Here is a 27,741-nt window from a genome sequence, read left to right as displayed (position 1 = left end):
ACTCATTGCACGCCCCTTTCACACTACGTGCTGCGTGAACAGGGGCATTATTTACAAGGCGGCGTTAAGCCACGTTAAGTAGCTTAACACCTCCTTGTAAAATAGGCGAAGGCGTTAACGCCACCAGAACTTCGGAAAAAGTAACATTCTGGTGGCGTTAACTCCTTGTAAATATGCCCCTAAATTAAAAAGACAATCATTTTGTGCTGGTGACCCTAACCCAGAGAAAAATGTTTAAAATTCTACCCATCTTGCCTTATATAGGCATCTTTTGTGGCTCCTAGCCAGTGTAACATGGCCATTTGTTGGAGATGGACATGAACTTCTTACGACCGTGGACTATTCTGCAATAGCTGAGGTTTCTGCACAAGGCATCTGGACAGGCCACGTAAAGGACGCCGCAGTAGTCAATCCTAGACACATTTTGCAGTATCTGAGATTTCTGCACAAGGCATCTGGAAAGGCCACGTAAAGGACACCGCAGTAGTCAATCTTAAAAACATTCTGCAATAGCTGAGGTTTCTGCATGAGGCATCTGGACAGTCCACGTATAGGACGTCACAGGAGTCAATCCTAGAAACATTCTGCACTAGCTGAGGTTTCTGCACAAGGTATCTGGACAGTCCACGTATAGGACGTCGCAGTAGTCAATCCTAGGAACATTCTGCACTAGCTGAGGTTTCTGCACAAGGTATCTGGACAGTCCACGTATAGGACGTCGCAGTAGTCAATCCTAGAAACATTCTGCAATAGCTGAGGTTTCTGCACAAGGCACGTGGACAGTCCGCGTGAAGGACATCGCGGTAGTCAATCCTAGAAACACTCTGCATTAGCTGAGGTTTCTGCAGGAGGCATGTGGACAGTCCACGTAAAGGACGTCGTAGGAGCCAATCCTAGAAACATTCTCCAATAGCTGAGGTTTCTGCAGGAGGCATGTGGACAGTCCACATAAAGGACATAGCAGTCGTCCATCCTAGAAACATTCTGCAATAGCTGAGATTTCTGCAGAAGGCATCTATACAGGCCACATAGCAGTAGTCAATCCTAGAAAGGATGAGGGCTGAGACAATGTTTTTCCTGTTGGAAGCTGGAATACAGAGAATAATCTTCCCTATGCTTAGAAGGTTAAAGCTTGTCCTGCATGTGATGTTTGTGTTCCCCGAATGGAAGCTCAGGGTCTATCCCAATATCTGCAGTAAGGGGGGAGGGGGTTGTCTGGTAAAACACTAGAAGATGCCGGCAGCATTATTGAAACCATTTGACGCAGGATCAGTGCGCTTCGAGAGTCACATAGCTGGATGGGACCATCTGGTTGTCTTCCCAGGTAGTGGGAGGTACTTCTAGGGTCACCTGGTTGGATCGTGGGGTCAAGCCATGCACTCACTGGGCGCATCCATCACAGGGTCCTCTGGTTGTCTTCTAGGTCATACAGGAACCTTTTAGGGCAGCTGTTCTCAATCCTTTTAGAACCACAACCCAATTTCCAGAATGACAAACTTCCGTGAGCCACCTAGCTTTAGTGGCCACGATGCAGGGGATCTTTTAATGTAACAAAAGTACAGTGTGGCCGCGCGCTCTCATTTACAGACCGCACATTTTCTATTGAAATGGCCACTACAGCGGGCGTTGCTCCTATTTGAGCTCTTCAGCCAGGTACAGCCTGGTTTCAGTGGCACAGTGTACGTGGGACCCAGGTCTGGGCATACCCATCCCACGTCGGGCAACGCATTGAAGCATATGAAAAGGGGATGGATGGAATATTTGAATTAATCAGACCTGAAGCCGTGCACACAGGGAGGGCCTGGCAGTTCGGTGGACTGTTCTCATTGGAGCAGGGTCAAGACTGATTTGCATATACGTGGGTTCAAACTGAGGTGGCATGGTGAGCAAAATAAAGACGGGATCGTATGTAGTCTCGAGTAATTACCAGTGGCTGTGATTAATTCAAGTATTCCATCCATCACGCTTTGTATGCGTTGGCATCTCCACAGCTGGCACACATGTGAAAGGGTTGTCACGCAGCTGTGGGGTGTTCACAGGCTCCTCATGTGGTTGAGACGTCTTCTCATCTCAGAATTGGTTGTACTGTCAGGGGGAGGCTCATATCTTTCCTGACTCTTTGAGTTTGTCACGGGGGTGTTCAAAGAGGCAGAGAACCTGGAAGAAGGGTGCTAAAAGGCCTTGGGGGTGCAGTTTCCAACAAAGAACCAAAGCCTTTTGAAGGTAGTACCACAGGCACCCGTAGGCCCAGCAGGCAGTGATGAACAGTTGCGTAGCCCAACATGTCCAAAGTGGTAGAGAGAAGAAGTCTGAAAGCACAGGCTAGTCACTGGCATCTGGCAGTGCCTGTGGGTCCCGGAGATGGGGTCGGCCATAGTCTAAGAAGGACCAGTGAGACAGCTGTGGTGTGCTTGGAGTGTGGTGACAAGATCTTCAGCAAGCGATAAACTGACCTGTTTACACAGATGGTCCTCCTCACACCTCCTATTTGCCTCAGCTCTTGTACTGTGCTCCATTCTTTTATGGCTAACTTTACATTATGTGAATAATAACCTCAGACAGACACGGTAAAGGAGATGATAGTGTGTGAGTACAGGAACTGAGCACTACGAAAATCTTTAAAACATTGAGCGGTTCATTTACAAGCCCTGTGCACCACCGGAACGTCACTTTTTGTGATGTTCCCGTGGCGCACAGGGCTTAGCCATATCTACAAGGCCACGTAAAGCCACCCTGCTTGGCTTTTCATGGCTTGTAGATATGAAGTTAGGCAATGCAGCGCTAGTTGCTGCGTTGCCTCACACTACGATGGGGGAGGTTTGCCATGAGCATTACGTTGGCTGTTCCCACATAACTCCCTTGGCCTTTGGCACATTCCTAGATTTACAACAAGTTGTAAACTTTGGAATGCGTCAAAAGTCTACGCTTCCTCAGGGGAGGCATAGGAAAGGTGCAACAAGTAGGAATAACATTATTTCTCCTAGTTTTTCCTCTTTCTATGTGTGCTGCATGCTGCAGCACACATAGAAAGAGGAAATCGCCTCCATTGATTGTTTTTCTGCAGGAAGGTGTTGTAGTGCCAGAGGCACTCCCATATATTGGGCCCACGTGATGACTTTGACTACCATTGTTTTAATTGACTTTAGGTGTTTTACTTTACTCTAGCCTGAATGTACTACATCATGTTTCCTGCATGTGCGTTTTGCCTTGAGATTCCATTTTGTGTCTCCTTGCAGCTTCAGAGTTGGAATGTTTCACAGAGTAGAACAGCCTTGCCAGGAACAGAACGAGTGGGATGTGCGTTTAAAAGCATGAGAGAGACAAATGTGTGGAAAGTGCTTCTCTGTTTTGGAGTGTAGTGTTATAGGCAGCGGTGCACAAATGTGCATTGTGTTGTACATTAGGAAGTTTTTTGAAGTTTTTACTATTGGCTTTGACATGTCCTCACGCTATCTTGAATTCTGCCTTCTGAGTTTTGCACACACAAGCAGGGCCTCAGGTTACTCACGCAGCTTAGGTTATTCACGTTCAAGATTGTTTTCTGTACTTTTGAATATGTTTTCTACTTTTGCAAGATTCCCTAAGATAAGGGGCTGGACCATGTGGGAGCGCAGAAGAATACATGAGAACTCCTTTGCCTTTGGAATGCTTGTGGGACAATGGCCAACTCCACTAAGCTTTCTTGGCGCAGAGGAGGTTTTCTCGGAAGCTGCTAGTGCATTGAGATTATAAAAGAGGGAATTCTTAACTTGGAAGGCGGGATTTTGTTTTGACCTGAAGGACGGATGTGTCTATTCAGTGTGGCAGTTCCCGGCTTGCGGAGACTTTTGACCCCAGCTCTATGAACCCCCAGTCTGGTTTGGGCTAAGATGAAGTTATTGCAGCAGGTGAGGTATTTTCTCTGACTATTGGAATAGTGATGTGTGAGTGTGTCTGTGTGCACATTCAAGTCCCCAGTGGTTATAATCATCTGATGTAATCTGTGTATATATCTTTCTTTGCTTTCCTTTGTTGATTAATTGCATTTAACAGTGCCTATCTCTTGCAGTGGATGTCAAGTATTATTATCATTATTATCTGCTTGTAAATTTATCCCATGCATTTAACAGTTGCATTTGACTTGTGTATTATTATTGCTTGCACACGCACACACACACACACACACACACATATATATATATAACTTTGGCGCCAGTCGACGAATCTTCGCGAAATTTTCAAAACTCGTGGGGCACTCTGGTCCGCTCCTATCCTGAAAGTTTTGGGGTGATTCGGCAAGCGGGTGCCGAGAAAAAAGGGGGGGCCCAAAACGTGTTTTCCCCCATGCAATTTTCCATAGGAAACTTTAGCCGCGGCTACAGCCCGAACTGCTGAACGGAATTACACCAAATTTGGCAAAGAGGTAGCCCTTGGTTCAGAAAGGTGCCTTTTTGTTAAATGGTGTAAATCCGTTCAGTAGTTGCTGAGAAAATCAAAAGTAAAATCACATGTATATCTATGGCAGCGCAGGATCCGCGCACCCTCCCGATCACGAGCTGTATGCTAATTGGCTGTCAACATTCCAAATCAGGAAGTGTTGGCAGCCATCTTGTGCCTCTGTAGAACCAAGGCATAAGAAAGCAGAGAAAGAAACGTGCAAAACGCAAAAAGGGGGCAGGGTAGAAACACCCTGACCCCCTAGGCCTGCTTAGGGGGTCACACAGGATTTTTTTTTTAAATCGGCAATCCTGTCGATAAGGGGAAAAAAATGAAGCGCGGGCTCCCGCGCTTCGTTGCTAATTAGCCCCTGGGGGGGCCAAGTCCCGGGGGCAATGTGTTTTATGTAAAGGGGGGCCCAGAGGGGCCCCCCAGCCCTGGGGACCACCACCCCCGGGGCTTTATAAAAAAATGTGCGGGGGGGCTCATAGCCCCCCCAGCCCCGGGGACCGCCACGGCCGGGGCTTTGAAAATAAATGTGTGGGGGCTCAAAGGCCACCCCAAGCCCCAGGGACCGCCACCTCCGGGGCTTTATGTCAATATATGCGGGGGCTCACAGCCCCCCTGCAGCCCCGGGGACTGCCACCCCCGGGCCTTCTGTTTTAAAAAAAATTAAAATTTTAAAAAAACCTGTGTGGGGGGATCGAGCCCCCTCACAAGCCCCGGGGACCGCCACCTCCCCGGGGCTCTACATATTCGAAATAGGGGGTCCATGACAGACCCCCCCAGCCCCGGGGACCACCACCTCACTGGGGCTTTGAAAATGGTGGGAGGGGGCGGCGGCCCCCCTCCTGGAGCCCTTGATGGCCCTGGGGACCGCCACCCCCCAAGGCCGGCTCCTGCAGTGTCCCAGTGTGCCCACCCCCGGGACACTGTAGTTTGCTGTGGCAGGGTGGGACCTCGCGGCTCCCGCCCTGCCATAGCAGACTTGGTTTGGATTTTGAAAGAGAGAGCAGGGAAACCTGCTCTCTCTTTCAAAATGCAAACCAAATTGCTTTTCCACACGGGGAGCTGCATCTTAGCAGCTCCCCATGTGGAAATGCCGGCTCCCGCAGGACGAGGGGAGCCGGCGGGACCGTGGGGGGATTGGACCCCCCCATGGTCCCCAAAGGAGAGGGCCAGCCCTGGGGGATGGGGTCCTTGGGGCTATTAGTGGCCCGGGAGGGGGGCCACACGGCCCCCCTCGTCAAATATTTAATAAAAAAAAAAAAGGCCGGTCCCAGGGGGATGTGGCCTAAGGAGGGGGCAAGGCAGCACCCCTCCAAAAAGAAAAAGATTTTAAAAAATGGCCATACCCCGGGGTATGGGGTCTCCAGGGCAGATTATGGTCTCGGGAGGGGGCCACGCGGCCCACTTCCCAATTTTTTGAATTAAAAAATAAATTTGGGGGCAGGCCCTGGGGGATGGGGTCCCCAGGGCCAAGAATATTAGGAAAAGAAGGGGGGCCACACAGCCCCCCTTCTTAAAAAAAATAAAATAAAGGAAAAAGACCGGCATTGCACCGTAGGCCACGCCCCCTCCTTTCAGCACTCTGCAAACGCACCCCCTGGCGCGTTTGCAGAAGGGGAACGAATTCCCCTTGAATACTGGGGGTCCCTGGGGGCCAACTAGCCCACCAGGTACCTCCAGTATGCGCCAAGGGGCTGCGTTGCAGAGAGGTGTTCTGAGGCCACGCCCCTTTTTACACCTATCTGCAACGCAGCTCTGTGGCGCTTAATGGAGGTAGCTGGTGGTATAGTTGCACCCCAAGGACCCTCAGGATTCAAGGGGACTTAATCCCCCAACTTAAAACACGCCACGGGGTGTGTTTGCACGGTGGTGAAGGGAGGGGGCGGGGCTTGTGGGGACATGTGTGTAAACACGCCCTGTGGCGCGTTTTAAGTTGGGGAATTAATTCCTCTTCAATCCTGAAGTCCCCTGGGGGCCAACTAGCCCACCAGGTACCTCCAATAAGCACCACAGACCTGTGTTGCAGAGTGTTGTAAAAAGGGGCGTGGCCTCCGAACACCTCTCTGCAACGCATTTCCCTGGCACATACTGGAGGTACCTGGTGGGCTAGTTCGCCCCCAGGGACCCTCAGGATTAAAGAGGAATTAATTCCCCAACTTGAAACGCGCCACAGGGCGTGTTTGCACATATGTCACCTCAGGCCCCGTCCCCTCCCTTCACCACTGTGCAAACGCGCCCGTGGCGTGTTTTAAGTTGGGGGATTAACTGCCCTTCAATCCTGAGGGTCCCTGGGGGCCAACTAGCTCACCAAGTACCTCCAGTAAGCGCCACGAAGCTGCGTTGCAGAGTGTTGTAAAAAAGGGCATGGCCTCTGAACACCTCTCTGCAACGCAGCTTTCTGGCGCATACTGGAGGTACCTGGTGGGCTAGTTGGCCACCAGGGACCCTCAGGATTGAGGAGGAATTAATTCTCCAACTTAAAACGCGCCACAGGGCGAGTGTGCAGACATGTCACCTCAGGCCACACCCCCTTCCTTCACCATTGTGCAAACGCGCCCCGTGCCGAGTTGTAAGTCGGGGAATTAATTCTCTTTCAATACTGAGGGTCTATGAGGGCCAACTAGACCAACAGGTATCTCCAGTATATGCCAGGGAGCTGCTTGCCTCTGATTGGCTTCCAACCCTTCAAACCAGGAAGTGTTGGCAGCCATCTTGTGCCTCGGACGGAGAGAGAAATAAAAAGGTAAGACAAAGATAAAAAAAATAAGAAAAAGGGGCAGGGTAAAAACACCCTGACTCCCCAGGCCTGCTCGCACAAGAAAAGCAATTTTCAAAAAAATTTCAGGCGGGGTCACGCCGGGTGCGCAAATCCATCCGAAAACTTAAAAAAGGAAGCGCAGTCTCCCAGGCTTCGTTTTCAAAGCCCCCGGGTGGTCCAAGTCTCGGGGTCAATTTATGTAGCGGGGGCCGTGGGGCCCCCGCAGCCTCGGAGACCGCCACTTCCCCGGGGCTTGTTTTTTATTTGTGGCTTGGCCTCCAAGGCCCCCCAAGCCCCGGGGACCGCCACCCCCCGGGGCTATTCTTAAATATGCACGGGGGCACACGGCCCCCGCAGCCCCAGGGACCGCCCTCCACGGGGCTTTTGTTAAATAGTTGGCCCCCAGGGACCCTCAGGATTCAAGGGGAATTAATCCCCGAACTTAAAACCCGCCAGGGGGCGTGTTTGCATAGTGGTGAAGGGAGGGGGCGAGGGCTGATGTGACATGTGTGTACTTATCCAATCACTCCGCTACAACGCAAGCAGTTATAAATTCACCATGCACTCTCCTTGCAGCACTCTAATCATCTAGTCACTACCCATGCACTCATGCAATGACCCAGGCACTAACACATGCACTGCTACAATCCCCTGTGCACCACCTATGCAGACCTCTAACCACCTACACACTACTGATTCACTCCTCCAATTGCCCAGGCAGTACCCATGAACTCCAGCAATCCTTCTGTCATTACCCATGCACTCCTCCAATCACCCAGTCACCACCATATACTTATCCAATCACTCCGCCAAACCCCAAGCACTTATAAATTCATCATGCACTCTCATTGCAGTACTCTAATCATCCAGTCAGTACCCGTGTACTTATGCAATGGCCCAGGCACTAACACATGCACTGCTACAATCCCCTGAGCACTACCCATGCAGGCCTCTAACCACCTAAACACTACTGATTCACTCCTCCAATTACCCAGGTAGTACCCATGCGGTCTAGCCATCGCCCTGTCACTACCCATGCACTCCTCCAATCACCCAGTCAGCACCATGTACTTATCCAATCTCTCTGCCAAAACCCAAGCACTTATAAATTCACCATACCCTCTCCTTGCAGTACTCTAATCATCCTGTCACTACCCATGCACTCAGGCAATGACCCAGACACTAACTCATGTACTGCTACAATCCCCTGACCACTACCCATGCAGTCCAGCTATTGCCCTGTCACTACCCATGCACGCCACCAATCACCCAGCCAGCACCATGTACTTATGCAATGGCCCAGGCGCTAACAAATGCACTGATACAATCCCCTGAGCACTTCCCATGCAGACCTCTAACCACCTACACACTACTGATTCTCTCCTCCAATTGCCCAGGTAGTACCCATGCACTCCAGCAATCCTTCTGTCACTACCCATGCATTCCTCCAATCACCCATCCAGCATCATGTACTTATCCAATCACTCCGCCAAAACCCAAGCAGCTATAAAATCACCATGCACTGTCTTTGCAGCACTCTAATAATCCAGTTACTACCCATGTACTCATGCAATGACCCAGGCACTAACACATGCACTGCTATAATCCCGTGAGCACTACTCATGCAGTCCAGCCATCTCCTTGTCACTACCCATGCACTCCTCCAATCACCCAGCCAGCACCATGTACTTATCCAATCACTCCGCCAAACCCCAAGCATTAATAAATTCATCATGCACTCTCATTGCAGTACTCTAATCATACAGTCAGTACCCGTGTACTTATGCAATGGCCCAGGCACTAACACATGCACTGCTACAATCCCCTGAGCACTACCCATGCAGAACTCTAACCACCACACACTACTGATTCACTCCTCCAATTACCCAGGTAGTACCCATGCAGTCTAGCCGCCGCCCTGTCACTACCCATGCACTCCTCCAATCAGCCAGCGAGCACCATGTACTTATCCAATCACTCCGCCAAAACCCAAGCACTTATAAATTCACTATGCACTGTCCTTGCAGCACTCTAATCATCCAGTCACTACTCATGTACTCATGCAATGACCCAGGCACCAACACATGCACTGCTACAATCCCCTGAGCACTACCCATGCAGTCCAGCCATCTCCGTGTCACTGCCTATGCACTCCTCCAATCACCCAGTCAGCACCATGTACTTATCCAATCATCCTGCCTAAACCCAAGCAGTTATACATTCATCATTCATTCTCCTTGCAGTACTCTCATCATCCAGTCAGTACCCATGTACTTATCCAATCACTCCGCCAAAACCCAACCATCTATAATTTCACCATACACACTATTTGCAGCACTCTAATCATCCTGTCACTACCCATGCACTCATGCAATGACCCAGGCACTAATTCATGCACTGCTACAATCCCCTGAGCACTACCCATGCAGTCCAGCTATCGCCCTGTCACTGCCCATGCACGCCTCCAATCACCCAGCCAGCACCATGTACTTATGCAAGGGGGCGTGTTTGCACAGTGGTGAAGGGATGGGGTGGGCCTGATGTGACATGTGTGTACTTATCCAATCACTCCGCCACAATGCAAGCACTCATAATTCACCATGCACTCTCCGTGGCAGCACTCTAATCATCTAGTCACTACCCATGCACTCATGCAATGACCCAGGCGCTAACACATGCACTGCTACAATCCCCTGTGCACCACCCATGCAGATGTGACGATTCCGTCCAAAATCTGACACTCCTCAGGATTCAGGCGATGCTATAGGGGGTCCACCTCTTGACGTCCCCAACTCCTGCACTAATGGTACGGAAGGTTGGAGCAATCAAGCGAGGGAAGGATGGGAACAGTGGGGAGTAGAACCTGTAAAGAAAACAAACATACAAACACATATGCAGTGTCAAAACATATATGCTACACTCATCAATTCTCGCTAGTGGCGCCTGTTCCTTGCAAACAGTTTGGCTGCATGCTACAGTCATCAATTCTCTCTATTGACGCCTGTTCCTTGCAGGACTATGGCTGGACGTGGAAAGACATACATTGGCGGGTAACTCTACCACCCCATCCGCACACCATCCAAGAAACCAGTGACAGGTACTTCACAGGCATCAACACAAAAACTCGGGCCACCACCACATTTCGTGAACGTACTGAGTGCCCTCTTAATGAAATATGTGTAATTTCAGGAACACCCTGAGCCTCTCTATACAACCCCCATAGTCTCGCTTTGGCAACGTAGAAATGTTTCCAGAAAGCCAGATCGTTTCCTAAGGAGAGTGTTCTGAGCCGTTATCCTTTGTGGTTCAATACACCACCCTTGAACTCAAGCAGTAAAACGTAAGTAACAAGCTCCTCCACAGTATATATAGGTGAAAGAGCGGTCGGCAACAACCAGTCTTCCCGGCTCAATCGCCAGGACACAGCGAGTTCGACCCCACCCAAGACAGCGGCGGGGTGCAGGGGAGAAAGGCCTTTAGTTTGTGCGGGAGACTATGGGCCGAGAATACCTGATGCTGCTCGCTCCGGTCCCGGAGCGCTGCCCTTGACTCTATGCACACGTCTACCGCCTCTCGTTTTCACCGCACTGGCGCTGTAGGCGAGTCGACGCGCAGCTGTCGGGAATTCTTTCCCCAAACGGATCGTGGAAGGGTGCACTCCGCACATGAACTGATCCAGGCTCCAGCAGTACTGCTCCGAGTACCTTGCAACGGGATTCGAATACGACGGACTCGTCCATTTGGAATTACGCACAGCGTCCTGCGTGCGTCACGTCGTTTTTATGCTCGCGGCTCCGCCCACTCTATCCCCGGGGCTTCTGGGGGTTGTAGGCGAGCGATGCCCGCATCATGACAGCAGACCTCTAACCACCTACACACTACGGATTCACTCCTCCAATTACCTAGGTAGTACCCATGCACTCCAGAAATCCCATTGTCACTACCCATGCACTCCTCCAAGCAACCATCCAGCATCATGCACTTATCCAATCACTCCACCAAAACCCAAGCAGTTATAAAATCACCATGCACTGTCCTTGCAGCACTCTAATCATCCAGTCACTACCCATGTACTCATACAATGACCCAGGCACTAACACATGCACTCCTCCAATCACCCAGCCAGCACCATGTACTTATTCAATCATTCCACCAAAACCCAAGCACTTATAAAATCACCATGCACTCTCCTTGTAGCACTCTAATCATCCAGTCACTACTTATGTACTCATGCAATGACCCAGGCACTAACTCATGCACTTCTACAATCCCCTGTGCACTGGCCATGCAGTCCCGCCATCCCCCTGTCAGTACCCCTGCACTCCTTCAATCACCCAGCGAGCACCATGTACATATCCAATCACTCCACCAAAACCCAAGCACTTATAAATTCACCATGCACTCTCCTTGCAGTACTCCAATCTTCCAGTCAGTACCCATGTACTCATGGAATGACCCAGGGCCTAACACATGCACTGCTACAGTTCCCTGAGCACTACCCATGCAGTCCAGCCATTTCCCTGTCACTGCCTATGCACTCCTCCAATCACCCATTCACCACAATGTACTTATCCATTCACTCTGCCAAAATCCAAGCAGTTATAAATTCACCATTCTCTATTCTTGCAGTACTCTAATCATCCAGTCAGTACCCATGTACTAATGCAATGACCCAGGCACTAACACATGCACTGCTACAATACCCTGTGCACTACCCATGCAGACCTCTAACCCCCTACACACTACTGATTCACTCCTGCAGTTACCCAGGCCGTACCCATGCAGTCCAGCCATCACCTTGCCACCTTCCATGCACTCCTCCAATCACCCAGCCAGCACCATGTACTTATCCAATCACTTTGCCAAAATCCAAGCACTTATAAAATCACCATGCACTCTCCTTGTAGCACCCTCATCATCCAGTCACTACTCATGTTCTTATGCAATGACCCAGGCACTAACTTATGGCAAATACAGAGGAGGTCATGCTAATCACAGGGGTACCCCAACCCATAGTGTTCCCTAGTGTATGTAGGTGTTTTCACTGTATTCTAAGTGTCTTTTGGCATAGCACTGACTATAGGCCTGGTTAGTCAGAGTCAGTTACCACCAGTACCCGTCAGCAAAAAGTTGGGGGCACAGGAGGACTTTCCGCTCCTCTGTTGGTTCTTTCTGCACATCTCTTGCTTCTTCCTGCACTTTTCTTCGTCTTTCTGGACTTCTGTTGCCTCTTTCTGCATTTTTCTTGCTTCTCTCTACGCTTTTCTTCCTCTTTCTTCACATGTCCTATCTTTGTAGGCATAGGTAGAAATTAGCATTTAAGAAGCCTTTGAAATTCACTGAAAATACCATAGGTTTCAGGGACTTTGTAGTTAGAAATTAGCATTTAATAAACCTTTGAAATTCACCGAAAAAACCATAGGTGTCAGGGACATTATAGTTAGAAATTAGCATTTAAAAAACCTTAGAAATTCACTGAAAAAAACACATGTTTCAGGGACGTTATAGTTAGTTGGACATCTCACTTGTACAAAACCAGAGAAATGTGGCGTTATAGTTAGTTCAGCTAACTAAAACTTGCGCCCCCGCAATGCACTGCTGATGAAGTCACATATTGGGCAACCACCTAAGCTTTAAATCCAGTACCATGTGGCCAGCCTGTATGGGTCCCACACCGGTCCCTAAGTCCGAAATCAAGAGCCTGGGCATCCGGTTGGATCAGGATTTGACCTTTAGGGTGCATGCCAGGAAGACGGCAGCTATCTGCTGTGGTCCGCTTAGAATGGCCCGCAAAGTCCTTCCTCTCCTCCCTTTCCAAGCCAAAAACATACTGGTACAATCGCTCATACTTTCCAGAATAGATTATGGAAATGCCCTTTACCTGGGTGACTACACTACAGTAGTCGCAAAACTCCAGACCATTCAAAACAGTGCAGCCAGATTGTTGACTGGAGGTTCCAATAGACAATCGGCGAAACCGGGACTCCACTCCCTCCACTGGCTTCCGGTGCAGGAACGAATCAGCTTTAAGGCCCTGTGCCTAGTGCATAAATCCATGCAAGGAAATGGGCCTCCAATTAACTCGGCCATGATCCGTCCCTATAAGGCTAATAGGAATCTACGGTCAGACGAGCTGCATCTGGCTGAAGTCCCCAGGATTAAGAAGGCTAGAAGTGGCGGACGGCTTTTCTCATATAACGCTGCCAAACTCTGGAACTCCCTGCCGTTGTGTCTTCGCAGGGAACCTAGTCATCTTGTCTTTCGAAAACTACTAAAGACATTTCTGTTCCCCTAAGTTCTCTCTGCCTCTCTCGTGTCTGGCCCAGCACTGGGATGCTCCTGGGCAGCCATGCGCTAAATACATGTTTCTTTCATTTCATTTCATTATTACATCATTCATGACATGGTCAGTGACATCACTGATGACATCACTGATGACATCTCAAATGACGTCACTGATGATATCATTGATGACATTGTCCACGTGATAATCTGATGCACCTCCTCATACCCTAATATAACCTTTGATACACCCACTGTAAAATACAGACTACCATTTTCAAAACCATAGACACACCAATACCAGTTAATACATACCCACTCACTAATTCCTAGGTCTACACACACATCCATTCATTCACCCATACAGTCACTCATACATGCAGTCAACCATCAATACGGCATTATCATATGCACTCACATATCTATACAGACACTCACACAACGCCATTCACCCATAGTTACTCAGACACCTAGTCAGTCATGCAAAGAATCAATCACACTCCCATTTACTCACCTATAGTTATACACACACACCACCTCACTTATTCAAACATATACACATACTTACACTCTTATACAATAACTAATACAAGCACACACTGATCCATACAGCCACTCTCACAATCACTCACTCTCACATATAGTCATTTATACACTCCAACACTCACATATACTGCCTTTCACATATGCAGTTACTCACACGTGTACCACTGAGGCATCCATTCACTCACCAACACACTCATACACACACTTACCCACCTATACAGCCCTTCACAGATGCACTCTTGAACCCATACACCCAGTGAATTATCCACTCACACATCTATGCATAGAGTCACAAACACAGACACTCAGGCACCCATACAGATACTCAGACAACCAATCAATAACCCATATAGATCCTCATTTAGCTACTCACCAACCCATGCAATTGCTTACACACCAACTGACAAACTAAACTGTGTGAATGTCTGTATCAGTCACTCATACATGTACTCACGCATTCAGTAAGACACATTTAATCACTCACTTATACAGTCAGTCACACACCTACTAAATCATCCATCCAGACACTTATACACCCACTCATTCTTAAATACCCCTTGGCATATATACAAAACATATTTAAACTTTATAGAAACACACAGTCACCGGATGATGTCATCAGTGAAGTCATTTGAGATGTCATCAGTGATGTCATCAGTGATGTCACTGACCATGTCATGAATGATGTAAAATGTGACATCATCAGCAGTACATTGCGGGTGTGCGAGTTATAGTTAGCTGAACTAACTATAACGGATGAATTTCTCTGGTTTTGTACGAGTGAAATGTCCAACTAACTATAACGTCCCTGAAACCTGTGTTTTTTTCAGTTAATTTCTAAGGTTTTTTTAAATGCTAATTTCTAACTATACTGTCCCTGAAACCTGTTTTTTTCAGTAAATATATATATATATATATTCACTGAAAAAACCATAGGTTTCAGGGGCGTTATAGTTAGCTGGACTTTTCACTCGTACAAAACCATTGAAATTCCCCCGTTATAGTTAGTTCAGCTAACTATAACTCGCGCGCCCGCAATGCACTGCTGATGACGTCACATATTACATCACTCATGACATGGTCAGTGACATCACTCATGACATCACTGATGACATCTCAAATGACATCACTGATGACATCATCTTTGTGATAGAGTGGCAGACCTCCTCTCCCCCTAATATAACCTTTGATACACACATTCAAAAATAGAAACTAAAATTTTCAAAACAATGGACATACCAATATCAGTTACAACAACCTATTCAGTAATTCTAAGATCCACATACACATCCACTCATTCACAAACAGTCCTATACAGTCACTCATACATGTACTCACTCATCATATGTACTCATACACCTATACATCCTGTTACACAACGCCACTCATCCATAGAGTTACTCACACACATAGTCACTCATGCTAATAAAGAATCAAACATCCATTTACTTGCATATACAGTTATACACACACCACCACACTTACTTCTACAGAAACTTACACATACTTAGTCTTTTAAACAATCACTTATATAAACACATACTTATTCATACAGGAACTCTTTCAATCTCTCACTCTCACATATACTCACGTATATACACCAATAGTCACATATACTAGTTTAAAACATATGTAGTTACTCATAAAGACACTATTGAGACAGTCATTCACTCACTAACACACCCATGCACACACTCATCCACCAATACAGTCCTGCACACATGCTGTCTTCAACACATACAAACAGTGAGTCACTCATTCATGCACTTATGCACTACGTAATACCCCCACCGAACCATACAGACACTCAGACACTCATTCTGATACTCAAAAAACCAACTAATAACTTATATAGACACTCATGTAGCTACTCACCAACCCATGCAGCCACTTATACACAAAGTGAGAGACTGATACAGATATTTACATATTTAAACATTACTCACTAAGCCATGTATTCACTAAGATACACTTAATCAGTCAGTTATACAATCTATTTTTAAAAAACAAATCATCCATTTAGACACTTATATACCCATTTATTCTTCTATCGACCTTGAGATATACATATATAAAACATATGTCTAGGTTGGACTATGCGAGCTCTCTTTTGGTGGGGGCTAACCTGGCCGAACTTTCTAGACTTCAACGCGTTCAAAACGCTGCCGCCAGGGCTCTGGTTGGCTTACCGAGATTTTGCTCGGCCAAAAATACCATTGTCAAACTTCATTGGCTCCCTGTTGCTCAGAGGATTAAGTTTAAAACTCTGTGCCTATTGTTTAAAATTCTGAAGCATTCTTCTCCCCAGATTTTGGAGCACTTTATTCTGCCTTATGTTCCCTCGCGCTCTCTAAGATCTTCGGGTCTTCACTTGGTCACAGTTCCGCGCTATAAGAGAGCTAGGACCGGCGGCCGCTCCTTTAGAGTACTTGCTGCCAGGCTATGGAACTCTCTTCCTGTCCATGTCCGCACAATTAACGAACTCTTTGCCTTTAGGAAGGCTGTTAAAACCTTCCTCTTTCTTCAGGATACTTAGTGATGCTGTGCTCTTGTCTTTGGTACTACTTGTGTCCGGTACTTTGTCCTTTATAGCGCCGGGACGCCCCTTTGCTGGGGCAGCTGTGCGCTCTACAAATCCGGATAACATAACATAACATAACATGTAATTTTCAGAAAAACACACATTCACTGGATGATGTCATCAGTGATGTCATTTGAGATGTCATCAGTGATGTCATCAGTGATGTCATCAGTGATGTCACTGACCATGTCATGAGTGATGTAATATGTGACGTCATCAGCAATGCATTGCGGGCGCGCGAGTTATAGTTAGCTGAACTAACTATAACGGGGGAATTTCAATGGTTTTGTACGAGTGAAAAGTCCAGCTAACTATAACGCCCCTGAAACCTATGGTTTTTTCAGTGAATTTCTAAGGTTTTTTACACTAGGTAACACTATGCGTTGGGGTCCCCCTGTGATCAGCATGACCTCCTCTGTAAGCCCCTAGTATATAATAGGGCAGGTGATTAAAACTACCTCTTAAAACGCGCCACAGGGCGTGTTTGCACACGTCATCTCAGGCCCCGTCCCCTCACTTCCCCACTGTGTAAACACGCCCTGTGGCCGTTTTAAGTTGGGAGATTAAGTCCCCTTGAATCCTGAGGGTCCCTAGGGTCCAACTAGACCACTAGGTACCTCCAGTAAGCGCCACAGAGCTGCGTTGCAGAGAGATGTAAAAAGGGGCACGGCCTACACCACCTCTCTGTAACGCAGCGTAGTGGCGCTTACTGGAAGCACCTGGTGGGCTAGTTGGCCCCCAGGGGCACTCAGGATTGAAGGGGAATTATTTCCCCAACTTAAAACGCGCCACAGGGCGTGTTTGCACACGTTAACTCAGGCCCCGTCCCCTCCCTTCACCACTGTGTAAACACACCCTGTGTCCGTTTTTAGTTGGGAGATTAAGTTCATTTGAATCCTGAGCGCCCCTAGGGTCCAACTAGCCCACTAGGTACCTCCAGTAAGCGCCACAGAGCTGCATTGCAGAGAGGTGGAAAAAGGGGCACGGCCTGCACCACCTCTCTGCAACGCAGAGCAGTGGCGCTTACTGGAAGCCCCTGGTGGGCTAGTTGGCCCCCATGGTCCCTCAGGATTGAAAGGGAATTATTTCCCCAACTTAAAACGTGCCACAGGGCGTGTTTGCACATGTCACCTCAGGCCCCGTCCCCTCCCTTCACCACTGTGTAAACGCGCCCTGTGGCCGTTCTAAGTTGAGAGATTAAGTCCCCTTGAATCCTAAGGGTCCCTAGGGTCAAACTAGCCCACTAAGTACCTCCAGTAAGCGCCACGGAGCTGCCTTGCATAGAGGTGTAAAAAGGGGCGTGGCCTCAGAACACCTGTCTGCCACGCAGCTCCCTGGCGCATACTGGAGATACCTGTTGGGCTAGTTGGCCCTCAGGGACCCTCAGTATTGAAGGGGAATTAATTCCCCAACTTACAACTGGCCAGGGGGTGCATTTGCACAATGCTGCTAGGAGGGGGCGTGGCCTCCGGCGCGATGCCGATCTTTTATTTATTTTTTTAAGAAGGAGGGCTGTGTGGCCCCCTTCTTTTTCTAATTTACTGGCCCTGGGGACCCCATCCCCCAGGGCCTGCACCCTAATTTTTTTGTTTAAAAAAAAATAAAACATTTGGCCCTCCCAAGGACTTAATCGGCCCCGGGGATCCCAACCCCCGGGTCAAGGCCTTTTTTTTTTTTATTCTTTAGGAGGGGGCTGCGTTGCCCCCCTCCTCAGGCCACTTATGGCCCCGGGGACCCCATCACCCAGGGCCGGCCTTTGTTTTTTATTATTTTAAAAAAATATATATTTATAGAAACACTTAGGACATGCTGGACAAACCGTATGTACCTATCACCATGACGATTTGCGTGATAAACATTAAAAGGCAACTATGCATAGAATGAATCCACATGGAATGTATTTACACCGCTAGTGAAGCTCTGACGTGTCTGACGCCCTACCGTGCCTAATCCCGGCACCCCCGCCGGTGGGAACTCTCCAAGTAGACACCCTTGTCGTTTATTTATACAAACATGGGTAGCTATTGACGGGCACATTTAATATACACGCACACCAAGCCATTCAAAGGGGTTTCCACAAAAATTCGACCAAACTATGCAAGAAACCCCCCTCACGGTTAATAAAACACACATCCACCGCCGGATGTGTAATACTTTTTATTTTACCCTCTGGAAAGGAGACGAACCTCACTTGAGAGTCACAGTGTGCTCCTGGCTGAGCCCAATGCTGTGTTACACCCACCAGTGCCCGCCGAGTGCCTCACACCTCTGTGTTGTATTCCACCAGCTAGTGCGTATATGCTATGACACTCTCTAGCCCATGTGCACTGTAACACCACCCTGTGAATATGTCGTGCCACACTTGCCTTCGCACGGGTTATATTGCCCCATCTAACATGCCTTCCTCGATGCCTATGTTATAACGCACAGTGCTATGCCATACATATTACAATCTGGAATCCATATCTTTGTCACAGTGCATATGCAACGTTATACTCCCCAGGACATATTTTATATTACAACTTAAGAGACTAGTTAGGTTACAAAACACTGCCCTGTGCATATTACACTCCAAGGCGCATATCACATAGCACGAGCTAGTGCCTGTGCTATCTCGTGCTCTCCAATGAATCTGTCATTGCGCACAATGTATTGCATATTATATTTCACGCCCCGGTTCATCTTATATCACACTTTTTGGTGCATGGTTTATACCATGTACTATATCTAGTTTTCATTTTCAATCGTGCTCTCAGGACTATGTTCTATATAACACTGCGTCCACCTACCCTTTTCACGGACATTACATTTTGCGATGGGGGGTGGAGGGTCAGGGGGTGTTTCTGCCAAGTGAGCCCGGAGTCACAGTCACAAACCTCCTCTTATTCCTGAATAAAAGTGAGATTATGCTGCATACTTGTTCATATTTTAAGTAGTTCGCACAGACACACATTTTAAAAACAATAAAGTTCCTAATAGCCACCTTCTCTGAACAGTTAGCTTGCTGCCCCATCCACCTCCTCCCTATCCTCTGCTGTCTGAATCCATGGACTAGCCTCCTCCCTCCTGCCATGCATGGTCTGATGTGCTGCCACTGCCCTCCATTTAGCATGATGTACCAGTCCACTCCTCCTGCCCTCCATTGCCCAATTCTATGGCCCATCATTGACCTCCTGCTTAGCCTCTGTGCTTAGCTTGCTGCCCCTATTCTCCTTCCCCCTGCCATCCGATGTCTTTGTGCATGCCCCTGCTCCATCCCATGGACCTGCCACTCCTATCTACTCTGCATGTTCTGTTGAGCTGCCACTTCCCTCCCACCTGCCTAGCATTGTCAGATGACTGTAACCTATCCCTGCCACCTCCACCCTGCCTGTCCACATGCCATGCCCCTATCCCCTTCCTCCTGTCCTCCATGGTCCATTTTACTGCCACACCCTTCTGCCCTCCCTGGTCTGTTGTGCTGCAACTGCTCCTCCTGCCTGCCCCGTGCGGTCTGTTGTGAGGCCCCTTCCCCTGAACTCTCTTGTCTGTGCCCAGGTCCTGACCCTCCCTTCTATCCTCCATGGTCCTTTGTGCATGCCCTGCTCCCTCCTTCTTGCCCATCATAGCCATTGTGCTGCCACTAACCCTCCTGCTTGCCATGCATGGTCTTCTGTGCTGCCATGGCCCCTCCCACCTTCCCTGTGTGGTCAGCTAGCTGCCCCTGCCCCCTCCCACCTTCCCTCCATGGTCTGTTTGTATGACATCATAGTCTCATTGTTGCTCTCAATGGTGTGTCTTGTTTCTAGTGCCCATACTGCCTGACCTCCATGGTCATCTTGCTGCTCCTGCCCTGCCCCCTTGCCCCAGCCCTCTTTTTCCATGTGCAGACCCCTATTCCCTCCCTCCTGGCTTGCCTGTTCCATTGTAATGCCCCTGATCCGTCCCTCCTGCCCTTTATGGTCTGTTATGCTGCAGCTTTCTCTCCTGTCTGTCCATTATGGTCAGCTAGCTACCATTGCCTCTTTCCCCTCTGTTCTCTGTTGTCCATGTGCATGGTCCTGTCCCTCCCTATTGCTTTCCATGGATTGTTGTGCTGCACTCCCTGATGCCTGCCCTGTAGGGTCAGTTTGGTGCACCTCTCCATGTCCCTCCTGTCCTCTGTTATCCGAGTCCATGTCCCTACCCCAATTCCTCCTGCCTACCATGATCCAATGTACCATACTTGCAAACATTTTGAACTTGGTAAGAGGGAGATTTTGAAAAAAAACTGGGGTATTGATTTTCCCCTTTGACAGGAGACAGATCAAGTAAAGCCCATTTGAGATTAAAAACATTGGACGTTTCCTGGCTGAAACGGGTCTGTTGGCATGTATGGTTGTACTACCACTGCCTCTTCCTTCTGCCCACAATGGTCTATTATATTGCCACAGCCTCTCTTGCCAGTCCTGTATTGTTGGTTTGTTGCCCCTGCCCCCCTTTCCACTGCCCTCCATAGTCTGTTGTGCTGCCACTGCCCTTCCTGCCTGTCCAGTGTGGTCAAATCGTTGCCTCTGCACTCTCCTACCTGCCTTCAATTTTCGGAGTCCGTGCCCCTGGCCTCTGCCTCTCAACAGTATCCCAATGAACAACTAGATTGCTAACATTCTATATTTATTACAAAAGTGTGGAACGCCTGACGTCATCTTGATGTAATCAAAACTGTAATACCTAGAGTATTTCCTTTAGAAATTACATATATGAGAGGGTCTTATTTGCATCAAAATTATGATTAGTGCTCTAAAAAACTAAAATGAGGACATATTTTCTGAGTTTTCAAATAGCGACAAAGATCTTAAATTATTTGTAATCTTTATGTTTTTTTATCCAGTTGACCACTTGATTAAATGTTGCACCTAGGGGAGAGGATATGGTGTTACTTCCAGAGCTGCAGACTTTGCAACTGGGGAACCAGGTTGGAGTTTCTGCTTCAGCTCAACATTCTGTGATTCTGGTCAAATCACTTAATCTCCCCATGTCTACAACCAAAATGAATTTGATCTTGTGTGATGTAACCAATGCTCATGTAAAGCACTCCAATACCTGACAAGTCTGCACTATATAAAAAACTGCAAATACACAAAATAATAAGTGTTTTGCACACTTCTGTCATTGGGCTACTTGTGGGCTACATCTGGGTGATATTTGTGCTGCATTTGGGCTCTTTTGTCTCTGGTGGCCATCTTGGGAGATTTATTTGTTATGAAGTTTCCTAATTTCCTCATTTACTGCAGTCTCCTCAGTAGGAAATGCTTTCAGTTTTTTACTTTGATTCCATCAAGAAGGTATTCAGATATGTCACATATTTGCCATAAACTCTGAATGTTAGCACTCCAGTTGCTCATTAGATCACTGTAGTAAAGCTACTGCTCACCACTGAAGTCTGCTGCTGGTATTAAAAGTGTATGTTTCAGTCTGCATGTCAGAATATTTTTATGAAATAGAAGAGAATTTGAGAAGTCAAAATGTGCCCTCATTTTTCTTTCTGCAGAACTATTCATAATTTCTATGGGAAAATGAACCCCCTCATTTTGTTCCATTGTAAATTAAATGTTTTAAGTGTTACCACTTTATTCCAATCAAGATGGCTTTAGGTGTGCCATACTTTTGTCATAAGTAAGACTGTTAGCGCTCTAGATGTTCGTTAGAACACTCTGGGACATTCTGTCATTGGGCTATACTTGGGCTACATCTCGGTGATATTTGGGCTACATTTGGGCTCTTTTGTCTCTGGTGGCCATCTTGGGAGATTTATTTGTTATGAAGTTTACAAATTTCCTCATTTACTGCAGTCTCCTCAGTAGGAAATACTTTCAGTTTTTTAGTTTGGTTCCATCAAGAAGGCATTCAGATGTGTCACACATTTGCCATAAATTCTGAATGTTAGCACTCTAGTTGCTCATTAGATCACTGTAGTAATGCTACTGCTCACCAGGGAAGTCTGCTGCTGGTATTCAAAGTGCATGTTTCAATCTGCATGTCAGAATTTTTTTATGAAATAGAAGAGGATTTGAGAAGTCAATATGTGCCCTAATTTTTCTTTCTGCACCACTAATCATAATTGCTGTGGCAAAATGAACCCCCTCAGTTTGTTCCTTTGTAAATTAAATGTTTTAACTGTTACCACTTTATTCCAATCAAGATGGCTTCAGGTGTGCCATACTTTTGTCATAAGTAAGACTGTTAGCGCTCTAGTTGTTCGTTAGAACACTCTGGGACATTCTGTCATTGGGCTATACTTGGGCTACATCTCGGTGATATTTGGGCTACATTTGGGCTCTTTTGTCTCTGGTGGCCATCTTGGGAGATTTATTTGTTATGAAGTTTACAAATTTCCTCATTTACTGCAGTCTCCTCAGTAGGAAATAGTTTCAGTTTTTTAGTTTGGTTCCATCAAGAAGGCATTCAGATGTGTCATACATTTGCCATAAATTCTGAATGTTAGCACTCTAGTTGCTCATTAGATCACTGTAGTAAAGCTACTGCTCACCAGGGAAGTCTGCTGCTGGTATTCAAAGTGCATGTTTCAATCTGCATGTCAGAATTTTTTTATGAATTAGAAGAGGATTTGAGAAGTCAAAATGTGCCCTAATTTTTCTTTCTGCACCACTAATCATAATTGCTGTGGCAAAATGAACCCCCTCAGTTTGTTCCTTTGTAAATTAAATGTTATAACTGTTACCACTTTATTCCAATCAAGATGGCTTCAAGTGTGCCATACTTTTGTCATAAGTAAGACTGTTAGCGCTCTAGTTGTTCGTTAGAACACTCTGGGACATTCTGTCATTGGGCTATACTTGGGCTACATCTCGGTAATATTTGGGCTACATTTGGGCTCTTTTGTCTCTGGTGGCCATTTTGGGAGACTTATTTGTTATGATGTTTCCTAATTTCCTCATTTACTACAGTCTCCTCAGTAGGAAAAACTTTCAGTTTTTTACTTTGATTCCATCAAGAAGGCATTCAGATGTGTCACACATTTGCCATGAATTCAGAATGTTAGCACTCTAGTTGCTTATTAGATCACTGTAGTAAAGCTACTGCTCACCAGGGAAGTCTGCTGCTGATATTGAAAGTGCATGTTTCAGTCTGCATGTCAGAATGTTTTAATGAAATAGAAGAGGATTTGAGAAGTCACTCAAAATGTGCCCTAACTTTTCTTTCTGCAGCACTAATCATACTTTCTATGGCAAAATGAACCCCCTCATTTTGTTCCTTTTTAAATTAAATGTTTTAAGAGTTACCACTTTATTCCAACCAAGATGGCTTCAGGTGTGCCATACTTTTGTCATAAGTGGGACTGTTAGCGCTCTAGTTGTTCTTTAGAACACTCTGGGAAGCTGCAGTAGAACACAAAGGAATCAACTGACAGTCTCTGCCCTTGTTGGATGTACATGTTTTACTGAGAATGTCAGACTTCATTCTCCCATGACTGAGAAAGATAATGTGAATTTACAGAAAATATGCTCTCAGTTTAGCTTATTGATCACCTTCCAAACCTCTGTGGGAAAAGCATGAGAAAATAGTTTTCTCTCAAACATGATTCATGATATCACAGCAGAAGGCTTTTTCACATGGTAAAATCACCTTAGAACACACCACAATTCCTAAAATGAGTATGCTACCATCAACAAATGATTTTATAATGTAACTAAAGTCTTAAAATCTTCTATTAACTGCAATGCTTTTTAATGAGGTGCTATCATGTATATTGGTCCCAAGATGGCTGCCAACACTTCTTGGATGAAGTGCTGACAGCCAATCAGATCTCACGATGAGATGTGTGGTTAGGCTCCGCCCAGATATATATATGATTTTACTTTTGATTTTCTCAGGAACTACTGAACGGATTGACACCAGATATGCAAAAGGCACATCCCTGACCTGAGGACTACCTCTTTGCCAAATTTAAAGTAATTCTGTTCAGCCGTTTGGGCTGTACCTTGGACTAAATGTCCCTATGGAAAATTGCATGGGAAAAATGCGTTTTGGGACCCCCCTTTTTTCTCAGCCCCCGCTTGATGAATCCCCCCGAGACTTTCCGGGTACAGGCGGAGCGGAGCGCCTCACCTATTTTGAAAATTTCGCGAGGATTCGTCAATCGGCACCAAAGTTATTCCAAATAGAATGTTGCGGATTTCCTATGGAAACACGGTCCTAACTATAACTATCTACTGGCGACCGCCAGTAGACAATATATATAATTTGCCTATTACGAGCGTGGCTGCGCACATGCACAGCTCGCTCGGCGACATTTATTGTAGATGAGGAGTTTCAGAAGGGGACTCCAAGCCCCGCCCCTCATTTCCATTGGGTAGCGTCAGCGTTTATGGTAAACGCTGGCTTCCCATTGGAAAGGAGGGTTTTTCATTGCCTCCCTTTGGCTTTTTTTCCCGGCCCATCTGGACTGGATCGCCTGCATTACGGCTGTCGTGATGAAGTTTCTTATCAGAAGCTTCGTCACGCTGCCTTGCACGCGCCAGTCCGGCTCTCTGATTGGGCCAGACAAAAAAGGGGAGATGGCGCCGCTTGTTTATTTTGTATCTCTCTTTCACTTTAAAGTGAAAGAGAGATGCAAAAATTAACAGCGGATGCCTGGCGAGCGCTTGTTTTTAAAGCGATGCGGACGCACTTACATGGTCGGTTCTTCTCCCGAAGCAGAGCGGCATGACTTGCGGCTGCGTGCCTTTGATTATACAGGCTGGCTGGCTTGTTGTTTTGGCCGTATTTACTGTTAGAAACATTTTGTTTTTTTAAAGCACTGCGGACGCACTTGCACGCATTGTTCTTCTCCCGGCCGTGATGCACCAAGGGCTATGGCTCAGGCGTCCACATTACTTCACGCGGCTTTCTTTATACAGGCTGGCCATATTTACAGTTACACACCAAAAAAAAAATGAAGCCGCACTTGCACACATAGTCCTTCCTGCCGTGATGCGCCAAGGGCTGTGTCTGGGGCATCCACATGACTTCACAACAGCAACAATGTGTCTATTTCACGAGAAGGGACCTCCGCGGCTTTCCAGGGCACCGACGGCCCCGAGTCTGCGACCTCCGAGCCGGCTACCTTCGAAGTGCACTACCCCACTGAGCTCCTCTCCATAGACATGCTGCCGCCCGCTCACGGCTACAAAGAAGGGGATAACATCCACCTGGAGTGCACGGACGACGGCAACTGCCCTCCTCAAGACTTTGTGTTTTACTTTCCTGGAAGCGACAAGGGTGCCCCAGCAAGAGCGTCTTCACACTCACAGACGTGAGGTGCAGCGAATCTGGGGACTACACGTGCGGCCTGGCGAACACAAGCCTCACTTCAATGGCCATTGACGTCACTGTGCACTATCTAGATGTGTCCATGAGCCCCAACGGATCCGTGACGAGGATGGTCGGGGATGCCCTCCAGGTCACATGCACCCCAACCTCCAGTGAAAAGGCCTCCGTGGCGTGGACGAAGGACGGAATACTCATCCCGGCCCAGCCATCCTTCACGAGCCTTCAGTACAAGGATGCGGGGACATACTCCTGCGAGAGCTTCCTCCCGGGCCAGGGGCTTGAAGAAAAGGTAGACGCTCAACGTCACCGTGGAGGGCAAACCGCGGCTGAAGGTGACCAAGGAGGCCAGCAAAGACGGCAAGACCAAGACGGTGACCTGCCAGGTTGAGGGGTTCTCTAAAGCAACGGTGCAGTGGGTCAGCTCCAGCAGCCAAGACCTCTTCAATGGGACCAGGGAGACTGACTATGCGAACCTCAAGTTCTCCAGCAAGCTCACCATCTCGCCTGCGGAGAATGCTACCTTGACCTGCATTGCTGAAAACAGGATGGACAGGACCTCTCTGTCCATCAACATCTCTGCCATCAACATCTCTGCCATCAACATCCCCGAGCCCGACAAACCAGAGGAGGAGGAGGGAGAGGGGAAGGACCGCGACCAGCGTGCCAGTGACCAGGCTAAGCTGGGGGTGGGCATTGTGGTGGGCCTGCTGCTGGCAGCCCTTGTGGCAGGCGTGGCCTACTGGTTCCACTCAAAGAAAGCCAAGCAAGGGACCAGGCATACAGACAAGGAACTTGGCAACGGAGAGGAGATCAAAGCGCTGGGCGAGAACAACCACAAAACAGAAGCATGAGCGAGGAAAATGGCCATTGGGCGCACCAAGACAGCAGGCTACAGCGCTTAAAGGGGCCATTCGGGGAATTATGTCGTCACAGGGCTTACAACCGAGCCAGAAGTCATCAAACAGAGGGACGTTCCAGAACCCTTATTGCTGGTGGTTGTTGCTGATACAAGACGGGGAAAGGCGACGAGGCTTTTTCTTTTCACTGTTTGGTCCCTTTAAAGCAGGAAAGTGGAATGTGTGTTTGGGGCCCAAGTGCTGCACCTCCGTTTTACTTGACATTATCTTCATAGAGAACAGCTCCAGCTTATTGGAAGGAACATAATCACGCCCCTGCTATTTAAAATTCACCCCGCCCGATCAGCGCCAAAAGCCAATGTGCTATATGGTGTGAGGTTTAAAAATGACATTTTCACTCACCAACATTGTATTTAATGCGTTGCAAAGAAACCATAAACTGTTCATGATTGAAGTTTTTTTTAAACAGAATCCGTATGGGTTTCTCAAACTATTTTTTGGTGTAGCGACATTCCCCACCCTCACAGCAAGCCAAGAAAGCGGCAAAGACTCACCCGAAGAAACCCCTTTTATTAAATGCATGCACGCCTGCTGCAGGCTAGAAACAAACGTGCTGCTCGGCATGTTCAACTGAAACCTTTGTATCCCCCCCCCCCCCCCCAACACCCGGCCTGACATTTCCGGGACCCCGCTTTGAGATACTTTGAAATAGGTCATTCAGTCATTCTGTCACTGGGGAATAACTTTTCAAAGTAATGGTTCAATGAAAGTATTCTAGCAGTCATAATTAAAACAAGCATTGGCATAGCCAATAGGTCTCGCCTTTGGGACCTTATAAGTGTTTAGCCATGCAACAGTTGCATAACTAAATACTTATAAGGTCCCAAAAGCGAGACCTATTGGGTGTGCAAAGCGGCCGCAAAAGTGAAAGTGATCGCGAACGCGATCACGATCAAACATCAAAGCGGCCGTGCGGCCGCGAAACCGAAAGTAATGGCGGT

The 27,741-nt window shown here is 47.5% G+C and overlaps 1 protein-coding gene and 1 pseudogene across 2 annotated transcripts in view; both read left to right on the top strand.

Annotated features, from left to right (window-relative positions):
* The window catches only part of LOC146797214 (zinc finger protein 212-like), a 149,218-nt gene that overhangs the window by 8,587 nt on the left and 112,890 nt on the right, over positions 1-27,741 (top strand). The gene's annotated exons all lie outside the window — the stretch shown is intronic.
* LOC146797215 (CD166 antigen pseudogene) lies at positions 1,234-26,734 on the top strand (annotated as a pseudogene).

This window comes from Triturus cristatus, chromosome 9 (assembly GCF_964204655.1).
Source record: "Triturus cristatus chromosome 9, aTriCri1.1, whole genome shotgun sequence".
Lineage (NCBI taxonomy): Eukaryota > Metazoa > Chordata > Amphibia > Caudata > Salamandridae > Triturus > Triturus cristatus.
The sequence above is the reverse complement of the archived record's forward strand: the minus strand, read 5'-3'. Positions and strand labels throughout refer to the sequence as shown.